The sequence below is a fragment of the Rhipicephalus microplus genome, chromosome 6 (genome assembly GCF_043290135.1).
Source record: "Rhipicephalus microplus isolate Deutch F79 chromosome 6, USDA_Rmic, whole genome shotgun sequence".
Taxonomy (NCBI): Eukaryota; Metazoa; Arthropoda; class Arachnida; order Ixodida; family Ixodidae; genus Rhipicephalus; species Rhipicephalus microplus.
Window position 1 is genome coordinate 78,416,667 of NC_134705.1, and position 14,406 is coordinate 78,431,072.

The 14,406-nt window shown below is 38.8% G+C and overlaps 1 protein-coding gene and 1 long non-coding RNA gene across 3 annotated transcripts in view; both read left to right on the forward strand.

Annotated features, from left to right (window-relative positions):
- The window catches only part of LOC119168605 (solute carrier family 52, riboflavin transporter, member 3-A), a 93,715-nt gene that overhangs the window by 52,043 nt on the left and 27,266 nt on the right, over positions 1-14,406 (forward strand). The gene's annotated exons all lie outside the window — the stretch shown is intronic.
- On the forward strand, positions 6,481-11,401 carry LOC142765326 (uncharacterized). Its single transcript, XR_012884187.1, has 5 exons — positions 6,481-6,576; positions 6,678-6,886; positions 7,631-7,802; positions 9,402-9,487; positions 11,019-11,401. It is a non-coding gene; the product is annotated as an uncharacterized LOC142765326 (long non-coding RNA).

Sequence of the window (14,406 nt, forward strand, 5' to 3'; positions counted from 1 at the left end):
GTTATCGCACCTGGCCGGCACGAAGCACAGCACAATACCAAAATGACCCGTGGAGCGGAAATGGTGAAACTTAAACAAAATGGCGCACCAATGCAGAATCCAGTCGAAAAAAGTCTGCAAACATCCTAAAATACCCAAGTAGACAGCTTATCATTTGTCTAAGATGGGTGGTCCTGATATTTACCGTTCTGAAAATATAAAAAGGCTAGAAAAAACATTTCACTTCTCTGCAAAAAGAAATACCAAAGTGTCTGCGCCAGAGGTTTATTCTTAGACAGGGGAAAAGTTTTATTGCAGTTTTCTTGTGCACAGTTCGAAAGAAATTGACAAGCACCACACACTACAAGCAATAGTGAAGCAATTCGCTGGTACAAGTGAAATGACTTCTGGCAGCTTGTAACGAAGATATACGACCACTGTGCACTTTTATTCAAATTCTGTCACTTCCTTTTCACTGGTCTCACATAACTGAACGGTTGCACTTTGTGTGCGTCAGGTGTAATAAATTACAATGTCGCCCTTAGATTCACTCACCAACGCATTGAACTAAATGCAACATTCGTGATTTCTAAGAAGTTGCTGTACCAATAACTAGTGGGCACTACAGTGTTGTAATATAAACACTTCTTATTCAGTAAATAATAAAAAAACTTATGAATGATTTTTCGCTGATTGACCACAATGGTGTCATTCAAGCTGCAATAGAATATTCTCCATCTGCATGAAATTTTTGCTAAAGAATGACAACAGCATTGTCATATAATTGTTATAAAGATCTATACTTCCCGAACAAAAAAAAACCCCTCTAGAGTTGCAGAGTGTGTTCTTTCGTTTACCGTCTTTAAACATGATATATATGCTGTAATATATTTTAGTGAACCTTGATTAAGGTAAACTTGTACGCCCCACCATACGGCAGAGATTGTGCAGTGTGTACTCTGTTAGAGAAGTTCCGTGCAGCAGAGCCAAGGCTACACGATCCTCGAACGCAGGTTGTTGCGAAGTGAGATGTAGTGCCCCGTATACGTAGCCCGTTGTCTGATCGCGTGACTTTTGCAAGCGGTCTCGTCGGAGGATTTTTACTTTTAAGACTTCTCTGCGTGTTGTAGCTGTGATTTGTATAACAATTTTGTCTCATTTTCTGTAGAAAACAATTTTCGTGGCCCCGTAATACTGAAGAAAGAGTCTTTGCTTGTACGTATTATGACATCCAAATTTCCAAATAAATAACGCTGTTTTTATAACACCGTGAAACACTGCACAGGCTCGCCGAGTGACGGAGGAGGACGGTTCCCTCGATGACCGATAAGCCTTTGCACCGGTGCCAATGCGGCTACAGCGTATACGTCGCTATAGCTATAGCGTGGCTTTCCTGTCGGTAAATACGTCGTCCTTATCGAGCTTGCAACAAATATTGCGTTTGCTTCCTCGCTCGTAAATTGAAAACCTTTTAGGGTTTTATGACGCGAGCTTTCACTTTTGCTGCCAGTGCGCTGTCGTACGTAAACTAGCTTGGAGAGTTGTCGTCGTTGCTGATCTCCCGGCCGTGAACGCGAACTTCGTATCTCGCTCGCTGTTCTTGGTTCACCGCTAGTGCGATCGTTTTGATGCCGAATCTTCATGCTTTACAGAAACTTTTCGCGACAACATACCAAATTACAAGCTAGGCATAATCATCGTTGGTTGCACTTCGATCGGAAGCGGTCGCGTGAATCTTAGTGGTTAGGTGCCGAATCAACGAAGCTCTTGGTGGTAGCAGCACTTGACGGGAAGGGATACACATCGTTAATGAAAAAGAGAGTGGCACGTGCAGCGCTCAAACACTGGTTTGCAATTTGATTGCGATGTCTTATATCGGGTGCGCGCCCGTGAAATCGAATGATTGGCGTCTTTCAATGCGTCACATTCTGGACGTGATTCGACATATTTTCTGTGTAATGCGCATCGAGGCTGTCTAGTAATCAGCGAATTTCCACGATGGTGCTTTCATTTGTTAGATCCCCCACCCTTTCACGTTAATTTCATTGGCAACGCGTGTCTTTGGACGTTAAATTCTTTTAACATAAAGAATTTTAAATGTTAGCAAGCACGCATCGCACATTTCGATTTTCAGACACGCGAAGCTGCATGGTCAACACGTTTTGCGCAAGTGCAGTTCTTTAAAATGATTGGTTTGGTTATAGTGTGGTACCACCCATAGTGCGGATATTCGCCACTCCCGCGACTTACAATATATGAGGTCTATACTGTATACAGACTCTCAACAAAGGCTGGCATCACAAGCAGATTTACTAGCCACACCGCATTTGTTCCTGCCACACTATAGTGGCATGGGTATGGCGGGAGTGCCATCTAGTGATTTCACTGCTGGAATAAGTCATCGCTCTGTGGTTTTACTCCATAAGACTAGTACTATGCGTTATGTCATTTCTGTGTGTTTTCCGTTTTCTTCTATGGCTTGCTTCCTTTTTCTATATCCTTCTTTCTATTTCTTTGCATTTTCCTATTTATAACTATTTTTTGTCTTATTTTCATGTGTTTTTCTATGCCTAATTTTTTTCTACCTGTCTTTTTTTTTTTTTTGCTCTCTGTACCGGGTCTTTTGCCCATCAGAGTTATTGCATGCCACGCCGGGTGAATATGCGCCTGTTTTTAGGAGCGAAGCAGATAAATAGTACGAGAGAGCGTGTACCAGTCCATGGAAATGCCGATTTTTGCTCGCACTACCAGGTGCAATGAAAAGCTTGAACCAGCTCTGCTGTTATTATTATAAAATACCATTCGATCATTGCAATGTATGAATACCAACTTGCCGCAGCCCTGTATGCTATGTATTGTATCTCAATGTTGTATATTATGCATTCCCATCCCTGAAACCGCCCGCGAGGGCTTACAGTATTATAATAAATAAATGATGGCAGTATGAGCTATAGCAATAGGTTTACAGTTTCAAGAATGTGTTGTAAAATACTGGTGTGTATTTAAATATCTCCCTGCTATAAGCAATATCTAGTACATTTACTGGCCAAAGTAATAAAAGATAGAGCTCTCAATTATTGTAACACTGCAACTTTACGAAATACAGCTAATTAAGTTGCCCTTGCTATGTTAATACTCACTACTCACCAACAGCTAGGGAAGTACCATTGAACAACACTGCGAATGGAGTGCAGCGCAGTGTATTAGAATGCCTAATGAGACATAAAAACGCTGTTTACAGCACATAGTATGGATGTTTACTTGTACTGGGGGTCTTGTTAGCCTTCAGAAATGTCAATGAGGTATTGCAAATCAGTTCTTTAGAGATCCGCAAGGTGGCAGAAAATATTTTGCAACAACCAGGCGAGTTTCCAAAATTGGGTATACTAATGCATTAGTGATCACGATTTTCCGACCTTCTGGTTGAAGAATGGTTCCCAAGCAAATGCCTTCAGTCTTGTGAGAGGCCACGGATTGCAGATATAAGGAATTTATTTACCCCTTCTGCGAACATATGAAAAGAAGAAAACATAAAAAGTACCCTCTTCGCTGAGTTTGTGGAGATTTTCATAATTTGTTTATTATTGAAATGATGCCACTGTTTCAACTCAGTGGGGTTCGTTTACTTTACTAATGGCATGAAAGTAATACATTAAAAGTGACTTCAATGAAACCAATATATGTGATTTCTCAAAAAGGAAAAACGAGACCTAAACAGCCCAACATGAACAGTTGTAGCCATCTGGCATCAGGGAACACAAGTATGATGAATATAGCCTTATTAGTTCAATTCCAGACTAACGTGTGCTGATAAAAAGTGTAGTTATCATGGCTCATTTCGTTACCAAGTCTCATGACAAATACATGCTCATTGACAGTAGTGAAAGGGTTAATGTGCTGCTTGTCCTCCCCTTATTTGTATCATGGAACAGTTGCATTATTGTTTGTTCCCTTGCTTTCAGGGCACATTACAAGCTGTTGTTGGAACTGGTGAGCATAACACACCAAGCATGGTCATTGAGCCTGTCGAGCGGTAAGGGCTTTTTAGGGTCATTTGTCATTGCAGTATGGACAGCTATGAGTTAAGGGTAGAGATGTGCAAATATTAGTTCACCATTTTGAAGCAGTTTCGAGTAATAAAAACCAGGTCGAATTGAATATATTCAATTCGGAATGATACATCAACCGACTAGGAAAAAATCAACTTGAAAAGAAAATTATTATCAATGAGCATTACATAAGAATTATGCAGTGTTGCTTGAGGGTACCTCATTTGCAGTTATTTAACACATTTGTGAAGGAATGATAGCTGTTTGGTATAAATAAAGAGCTGTGACATGAATGTACGTCATCATTTCTCTAGACAGTAAGATTAGCTATTCACCAGTCACACTAGTGCTTATGTGTTGATCTGGTCATCATAGCTTAATCCTTTAATTAAACTTGGAAGATTTATTAGGTAAACTTTGCAACATTACTCTTGGCTATATAAATATTTGTGTTCATTTGACATGTATTATTAAAAAGTCATATTCTGTTGAAATATTTCAAATAATGTAATTTTTTAATTATATACCTTTCTAATCCAAAGCATTATTTAAAGATAAGAACACTAATTGGTTAATGACGTGCAGTCTTCTCAAAGCCATGGTGATTTTAGAGCTACACTTACACATGTGTGTTCAGGAATTGCAGAAGTGCAATGAATATGCAGTAAGAAATGCATGTTCTAGTCATGTTTTTCTTATCTTCCACCTTGATCAAAACTACTTGAGCTGTTTTTATAGATGTGAGGCACTATTAAAGTGTTGCAATAACAATCCAGTCATGACTTTCGACTTGACTGTTAATATATATTGCAAACTCACTTTTTCAGCTTCTATAGCCTTTAGAACACTATAAATCAAGCAGATAGGCTTGATGTTTTATTGCGAACGACTCCTAAACTTTTAAACTGCTGATTTACAAACTACGGACTCATATAAACTGCTGTCTAGCACTCTAGACCTGAGTGCGTTTCTGTTGCTTTTACTGCAGGTTTCTTGTTGTTTGTTTCATTCAGCCCACTTATCTGCTGATTTCTGGCTTTATTTTTAGCATGTGCATAAGCAGAAAGATTACTCGAAGTGTTATTTTTCTTGCGGTAATTTGCATCGTGAAAAATTATTTTTTTCAGCCCACTCGGCTCAGCGGATGATCATGGCATAAATTTTAAACTACCCAGCCTTGGTGCCCTCCATGAAAAAGTGATGAGCTCTCCGCTGCTAACACCTTCTACATTCAGGCAAATCATTGACATCATGCACAATGAAATGGCCAAGTCAACACTGTGAGTACACAGAGCTGCACATTTATATATGGTGTCCTGCCCTGTTAAACTTCAAAGTCTGACAGCTCAAGCTGCAATGTTCACCTGTCTTGCAGGTATCCAACACGTTCTTTCTACAGTAAGGTGACAAACCTGCTCCTTGACAAGTATCCACAGCTGAAAGATGTAATTGGAAGTAGGCAGGCAAGTACTGTTATGCTGTAAGGTATTCTGTGATACTTATGCTGATGAATAAAACATCGCAATTGAGGAAGTTAGCTTCATTTACTGACATTGCCTCAGATATACTGTGTTTACCAAGGTCACCATCACAAAGTGTTATCTATATTCCTAGATATGGCTAATAAAGGAGTGCATGGCTCCTTAATTTTCCTTAATCACATTGTTCCTTAATGTTCCTTAAAGCTTCTTAATTACATTTAAAAGCAGTCTTGGGTACATTTTTTTTCAGTGTTTCAGGATGTATTGACATAACAACATTCACTTTAATAGAACATATGTTCACTTTTGAAAATCTATGTTTGCATTGAAATGACACGGTATGATACTTACAATTACAAAAAGACTATTGTGCACAGATTCATGTGTAAAACTATCGAAAACAAAAGGGAAATAGAGGGTTTTTCATTAGCTAGGACTCGAGGGGTCAATATAGTCTTAAGCTTTATATGCTGTAGGGTGTAATTGGTAGTGGTCACTTTTCTTATTCACAGCCGCTGTCACAAGTAACAACAAGTTGGGTCTTGTATATGGCCGCATAAACAATACTTAGGCTCAAATGTCCTGCAGCTACATAAATCACCAGACAAGTGGATAAGTGAGTGGGCTACTAAATTTTAGTCAGGATATTGCAGCAGCCATTTATCTGTGATAAATACTTTTAATAAATAAGCAGTGCTGCTAGACGTTTTGTGAATGTTTTGCAGCTAGTCAATGCTTTGGATATATTTATCAATTGTGCATTTCATTACCAGAAGTTTTAAGGTTACTGATATCAGTGGGCTTATAGTGCTTGAATTTTAGTTTGTGTATTTATTATGAAAAGAAATTCATTGAAAAGGCGAGATATGCATGTATCAATATGTACATGAATATATTGAGCATCTCCATTTTCTGAATTGACAAAACTCCTTAAAAGTAGCCCTCCGCAATAAGTATAAAAACCTAAGAAGGATCATGATGATGTGTTAGCAAGTTGCCAAAAATTTGGTGCCCAAAGGAAAACAGGAAGCATTACTGAGCTTCAAAGGAACAAAGCTGGGAAAATGGTGAGGATAGTTTAATACCATGCTCACAGAAATTCCCACCCATTTGTAGAAGCTGCATGAATAGTCTCATCAATAGCTTGCAATTTGATTCCAATTTTCAGAGTGTGAGCATCACAGATCTAACAGCAAAAGATGATGACAGTATTGCGAAACATGAAGATCGGCTTGTTTTGGAAACCAGAAAACTATTGCCGAATGAGGAAGTCGTGGAAAAGTTAATGGCCTTGACAGATGGGAAGAGACTTCCTCACGTTGCGACGAAAACCGTTCGTGATGTGAAAAAGAACTACCCCTATATGATGGACTTTCAGTGAGTACGCTGGCTTTTTTTTTTTAATTCTAGGTGGGGCACATCTGTGGTTTCTGAACTGCATTGCTGCAATTATATAAAGGTGAAGAAATATAACTGGGTAAGAATACAACTTGTTGCCACTGGGGTCCCAGCCTGCAACCTTCAAGTAACTCATATAATGCTCTGCCAGTCGAGCTACAGTGCCAGTCGAGCTACAGTGCCAGTCTTTCTCCTGTACACTTAATTGGGGTGGATGTGTGCACTTAAACTTGGGAGTGTTAGACAGTGCGGCATGCTCTAAGCTGTTGCGATGAGTGTTGAGCACTTTTTGCCTGCTGCCACCATGCAGCATATTACTTTTGTACTAGCTGCAGTTTACCAATAATTCCTCACATACTGTCCGAAGGCATCAAGCCTGCCAGAACAAGGCTCTTGCTCTAAACGCAAGAAAAAAGTGGAAACATTAGGCCTCGGTTTTCTTCGTATGACACAGCTTCAATGAAAACTAGCTCACAATAAAGATAAGAAAAACATGGGGACGTGATTTTGAGTACACACTGTATAGTTATTTGAATGTTGTCTATTTCATGGTCGAGGACATATGTTTAGTGGGCAATGTTCTATTTGTATATCGTAGAAAGATTATTTGGGTGCCGCTAGAAACTATTTTAGAATATATGAACAATTATGTAGCTGAGGCTGCTCATCATGAAAGCCCTGACATTTTGTTTTAGAATGTTGCTCGCTGTTTAATCTATGCAGTTCCGCAATGACTTTACAAGATTGACAGATATAAAACCAGTCCAGAAGGTTTCAACAGCCATCGATAGATTAACCAAATTGGCAGTGATGAAGAAAATACCTTGTAATAAAGACGCGAGCCGAATGTTGGAGAGAGCATGCCAAATGGACCCCAAGAGGATGAGAACAAGACGTGAGTTCATGAGAATTTTATTTCAGTTTGGCTTGTACTCAATACTTAGAAATATGATTGTGTAAAAACAAGGAAGAAAGCAGACAAGGATAACTGCGTACTTGCTATGTTTCTAAAACATTACATTACGGTTTTTCGATAACATCATAGTTAATTTTCCACAATGTAATATGCATGCACTCTCCTGCATACTATAATATTTATCAGCAAATAATTTATTGTTTGCCCTATCGTGAATCCTAATAATTGCCTATCTTTCATGAAACTAACCCAAGCTGTTCAAGGAGCTTTTGCCACTTGAATCAGAGTTACGCTGGCTTTAGCCTAGTGCATTCAATCAGTTACATTGCTCAGGTCACATACTTTTTTAGCACTAAGTTCTTGTGTTGACCTACTTTTTTGTGGTACTTAAAATAGCAATCTGCATTATCATAAATAGCTCATCACCATTCTAAAGATATTTTAAATCTGTAGAGGGAGTGAAACATGTTTGTGTACATATGTATTACTTACTTTTTGTATACCTTTCATGACTTTTTTTCAAATTCAGTGCTTTCAAATTTATTGTTTGCTTTATTTATGCATCATTTCTTGATTTCTTGTAATGACACAACTTCTAATAAATGTAGAAGTTGAAGAAAAATGGCCATGAAAAGTGTTCACAGCACACACATGCAAGGGTACTTGAAATGTTGGCAGCCACACATCCTTGCTCTCGTGAAGAGAGACCTTATGCAGCTCCCCACTAAAGGCTAGCAGAGTGGAATTGCGTCCATATGTATCAGGAGGCTAACTTATCACAGTAGGTCAAATCACAGGAAGCTGTACTAGGAGGCCATATGCATCACAATCTGTAAGAAAAGTCGTTTCAATGTGCCCTAAGTTTGCAGTTCAGAGCGCATTTGTGTGTTCTTTTTTTGTCCATGTTTTCTGTCAAGTGCTACACATCTGATAAATGGATGAACCTCCACAGACTGCCACCTTTACACTTACTGTTTTGAACAGCGTAAACGATGAAAGACACATATGATAGCTGGACATCAGGAATGCCTGTATGGAGTCCTTTTTTATGTTTTTTATTGTTGTTTATTCTATGAGCTCACATTATCTGGCCTAACTCACCCTTTTGATACATTTCAATAAACTTGCACCAGTGACCCTTCCCTAAATGTAACACTCTTTCTTTCTTTCTTAAGGCCACGAAGAATATTGTTCTCACGAGGGAATAATTAGCAGTATGCTGATGGCCCTTCTCTGTAGAAGTCACCGCTAAAATTAAACTATATTCGAAGGGAGTGTAATTAATAGATTCATTCCTATGATGAATGTGGTTTTTTACGTGTTCTGTGAAAGCTGTCTATCACATTTGTGGTTTATACAATTGTAATCGAAGTCAAAACATTACCCTTCTAGCCACCTTATTGAGCACATGCCACTTGTTTACAAATTTTGCACGATAAGCTTGCATCTTCCCCTTCCAAGGCTTATTTAGAAAGCATTTATAGATGTTGAAGTGCATGCGTCATTTCCTCTTATGACAGTTTGAAATTATTCATTACTGTCCAATAAAATAGCCTTGCATAATTTTATTTTTTACAGATATTATGGCACTTGTAGCTTTGAACATCATCTCTGAGAATGTCAAGGAACAGTCAGCATGCTCAATTTTATTTGTGCAAGAGACTGTGAGTATACGAAACACTGAGTAGCTAATGTCACTGTATGTTAGCAAACGAAAATTTAGACAAACTGCATCAAAGCTCACTCACTATTGCTAGCAGAGGCCAATGGTCAAGTTATGACAAAGCAATGCCAGTACAGTTAAACCCCTTTATAAGAGGCATGCTTCGGATGGCAATTCTTATCTTTTATACAAGATGTCTCTTATAAGCAGGGTGTCTCGTATGCATTTTCTTATCTGCTCATATTTTAGTGTAGGCACACTGGTGTTTCTGATACCCGTTTGTCTCTTATATCAGTGTCTCTTGTAAAGGGGTTCGACTGTAATACCAAATTTAGAAATGGCGATAGATAACGTGTAAAACATAATTTTGTGGCTGTAAGCCGTGACCGACTTTAATGAAAAAATTGTGAGGGTCAGTCAGCCAGTATTTTGTTTTTAAAGTGTATGACATTGCTATGCAATTTTGCATCCATTTTCTCTAAATGATGCCTTGCAATACTCACTTTAGGCTGCATTTTACGTCAAGATGGTGTTTTTTCATTCTAAACATTGTTTGGCATGTTGCTTTGCAAAACAGCAGTAACTCCTGCTAGCATATACTTTCTCTCTCTATCTGATCAGTGTAATCACGAATTAGTTTTGTGACATGAATCTTTTAATATATGAATGCAAGGCCCCAGGCTCATTTTATGCTTTGTTTGCTTTGTGACATGTCTTGCTTTTAAGCAGTGTGCGTTAAATAAATTTACACAAGGCTATCCTCTGCCACCATTATTGTGTCTGCAAAACAAGAGACATTTTCAAACTCTTGAGTGCTCCTGAACCCCTGCACTCCATACCCGGGTTTAAAAAATCTGAGTATCAAGTTAAAAACACAGACAGAATAGCAGTGTGATGAGCGTTAGAGTTGCATGGTAATTGATTTGTACAGCAAGTAAAAAATGAATTGCAAGATGAAACAAGGATAAAAATATATGGTACAATCTACATCACCTTCTCCAGCCGTTGTTCTTTTTTTGTGTTTGTTAAGGAGTGTTTTTATTGTTGTTAGGAGTTTTTTATTTGTCTAGGAAGAAGAAATTTTTATTTTTTAAGTATAACACAGTTAATTTATGTTAGCTGATGTAGAATAACTAAATATGTCTGAAGAAATTTTTTCAACGAGGCTTGCTTTCTTTCCCTAATGAGGCAAGTTTTGTGCATGCTAAGGGGCAGTGAATATCAGCTTTTTGTTTGTGTATGTCGAATGGATGCATAAATTTTCATTGCTTTGCAGTGTGATTGCCTAGAGAACTCGTGACAGTACAATCGCTTCTTTCATTTTGTCAGATGCACTATATTGTTTCAATCTCCCAGTTAAACTATAGTTATGGTGCACACATTGAAATTGTTCTTAATGATAGATATCACATCTATAATGCTAAAATCAAGTTGTGTTTTTTGAAGTGCACTAAACCTGTTTTTTTAAACTGTACAGAATTTGAAGTAAACCACTCGGTGAAGTCTTATGCATTCTCACTTTGCCAATACAGGACAACATGCCAGCAACGCCATGTGTATCTTATAATGGGGTCGTCCTTGAAGATGCAGAGTTTTTCTGTCTGATGGTAGACCAGACAAAGTGTTTTCAAGTGACTAATGCAGAGGAAGGACTTGTCGCATTTATGTGTGCAAACTGGGTGTTCAATGTTCAATACGCTTGTAAAGCGTTCAACACCCTCATCGTCCTCAAAAGATTTTTTCTTGAGCTCAAAAAGACAACACCAAGGTCTGTTCCGAAGTTCTTAAACATTGTTGTAAAATCCACATAGCCATATGATAATGCCATATGGTAATGTTCTTTCACATTTGCCTTACTGCATATTTTTTATGGTTGATTGTATTAGTGTATAAAAGTTTATTGATTATTGCCGTTTTTAGTGCCGCATTATATATTTTGCATTTGCTTCACAAGTCACGCATGTTTCTCCTTTTGCATAGCTGGGCACACATGCTGTCAAATAACCCATGGTCATTGAACTTCTTAGTTATTACCATATTACATTCCTGCAAGACAGGGCTATTCTGCAATTGTTTTTGCTGCTTGTTTGTTAACCTAAATAAAATTGCACTGCCTTGGTTATGGTCAGATTAGATAATGTGGGCCGTTGTGATATAATGCACATTGCAAGAAGCACGTGTAAAATTTTGCAATAAATATAAATAATTTAGAGAAAAATTGCCTTATGGTACTTCTTGATATTTACTCTGCACAAATCCATATTTATTTCTAAAATGCATCAAAAACAGATTTATTTAAAAGTGAAAGCGATGTGCATCAACATAGCACTGTTGTTTTTATATATGCACAATATCTTTAACTTTGTAAGACTGAACCATGATTTAGCCATGAGAGGTTTAACTGCAAATTAAGTTGCTGAAATATGTGTATTCTCTGCATCCTGCAATAGACAGGCACACTGCTTTGAGTACCATATATCTTGAATTACAAATGTGGATATGTGTGTGTGCATGTGTAGAAATGCATACAGACACGTATACAAGGCACCCTCTGCATGCTTTGTTGGCTCACAGCCTTCAGCGGATATACATGAGACGTGCGGTATTCAATAAGAGCCCAGATATTCAACTGTAAGACATAATTAAAAGCATGCCTACATATATATATTACACATGAACAAGTTAAATGTTATGCATTTACATTATACTTATATATACTTCCAGTCTTGTTTGTGCCCTTTGCATCTTTAATACCATCTGCCATGCATACCCGTTAATGCTCTGTGGAAGTCGATATATAGTTATGCATATTCGTGCACATATGCATTGACTTCACCCTCCCCTGAAGCAAAACACTGCAGCGCATGCCTATTGATATAGCAGAGGGTGCACACTTTTCCAACGCCTTTGAAAAAGGGTGTTCCAGTTCAAAACACCCTAACACCCCAAGTTTCATTTTCCTCGACACCCTTTGTCTAAGGTGTTCACATAACACCTTTTCAGTAGGGTGAATCTAAAAACACCCATAGAGTGTTCCTCTGGCGACAAGCCCATTTACACCCTTAAGGGTTCAAAAATTACTGTGTACAAATGATTAGGTGTAGCTATATATATTTTCAAAAAGTAATCGGTCACTGCTTTACTGCTTAGAAATCGAACACGTCTAAATACACGTATTTGTACGCGAAACACTAGAAAGTGCTTACCGACACACTTTTATTTAAGGTGGATAAAGCCAATATATACTAGACAAATAGGCAGTGCTGCTTCATGTGTGGTCCACTGTATGGACAATTACCTGATTTTTACAACTAAAAGGGGCTGGAAGAAGGAGTTTTTTTAAGCTAAGCAAGTTTTTATCGAATGGGTGCTAGGTCTTACCTTTGCGGCTGAGCTTCCTGTTAACGCATTGCAGTTTCTGGACGTTGGGCTCTGTTTTGAAGTCACCTCACACCTGTTGGTTCTATCAACCTAGGTCTCAGTACAGCACTTCAACTTTTCACCGAGGCATTTGAAGATGCTTGAGAATGACAAAGCTATTGCTTGCACAGATGCTGCGTTGTGGAAGTCATGCCCTGTATAGCGACGGAAAGTGTAGAGTTGCAGTTGCGTGGACCGACGACTTCTGGTTATTCATCACCTGTCATTTTAGTGTCTTATGAAAACGTAGTTAAGAGGTTGAAAAAAACTATGTGCGGTCTTTCCCGGGCTTTGCGTTCACATTCAACGTGTGAAGTATACGCACTCATCTCACACCAGCTCGAGATGTCACATAATTAGAACACAAAGTGCAGCACTATGATGTGAACGTCGTGTTTTCAGCCCCTCAGAAAAATGTCGCGATTGTTTGCTGTGGCAATGAATGTTACAGACTAAATGCTGAATTCTAGTCCTTCTATTTGCCATCTTCAATATAGGCGGAAGTTTGGCCACTGTGCCTGTATAGTGCTTTGTGAATTTATTTTTTGTTGTGTGTGAGTGTACTTGGGACAAACAAGAAGGTGTATAAATACTTGACCACAAAGAGCACCTTAATCACTGCACTAGATACGGCGATTTGCATGTCAAAAAATTGAAGGGAGTGTAAAGTAGGTAGCAATTACATGTGTCAATTCTGTCTGGACGAAACAAATATTTTGGTATCGCCACAGAGATCAATGCACCCGAGATACTCTGTGACGTATACGTGTATCACTGTCCAATGAGCTTAGTTCATCAGGTAATCACTGTGCATATGTCGTCCTTCAGTCATTAAACGTTCAGCTGGGAGTCTGCGCACATCTTGTCTCCGAGTTATAAAACTTTAATATGCGTATCACAACATCGCTCATTTTTCAACTGAAAGAACACAAAGAAACAAAATGAATTCAAGTCTCCAGAAAGCGAAATTGGTTACTCGGTTGACGCTTTTTACGTTGATTGGCAAGGCCGCTGCGCTAAGCTGCAGGTATCCTTAAATTTTTCGTATGTTGGCTGAATCTGTCACAAAATCTCTTGCTTCCGCCTATCTAATTGGATAGGCACTTAAAGAATGACACAATGTAAACGGCCCTGGGTATTAAGGGCAAAGCATTTTAAAGTGTAGGCTTGACCATTGTCCATGCTCATGGTGGGAATGAGGATGACGGTGATGACAATGCAAGGTACGCCCTATACATCATGACGATGCCCTTGATGGCGGTGAATAAGCGCGTTCGAGAAAAAATTCTTATTCTATCATGGATGAAAGCGCTCTCACGTGCGAAAGAAAACGCCGACGTAGACAAGCTACCTTGGAGGCAAGAACTCGCGAAGCAGTTGCAAAGTTGAGACGGCCGACAACAAGCTGCAAAAGCAGCGGCTCATTGGCCCGAACACTGAATATACTGCACACTCACGTTTTCACTCATCCATGTGCGCGAACCGGCAATGTCATGGGTC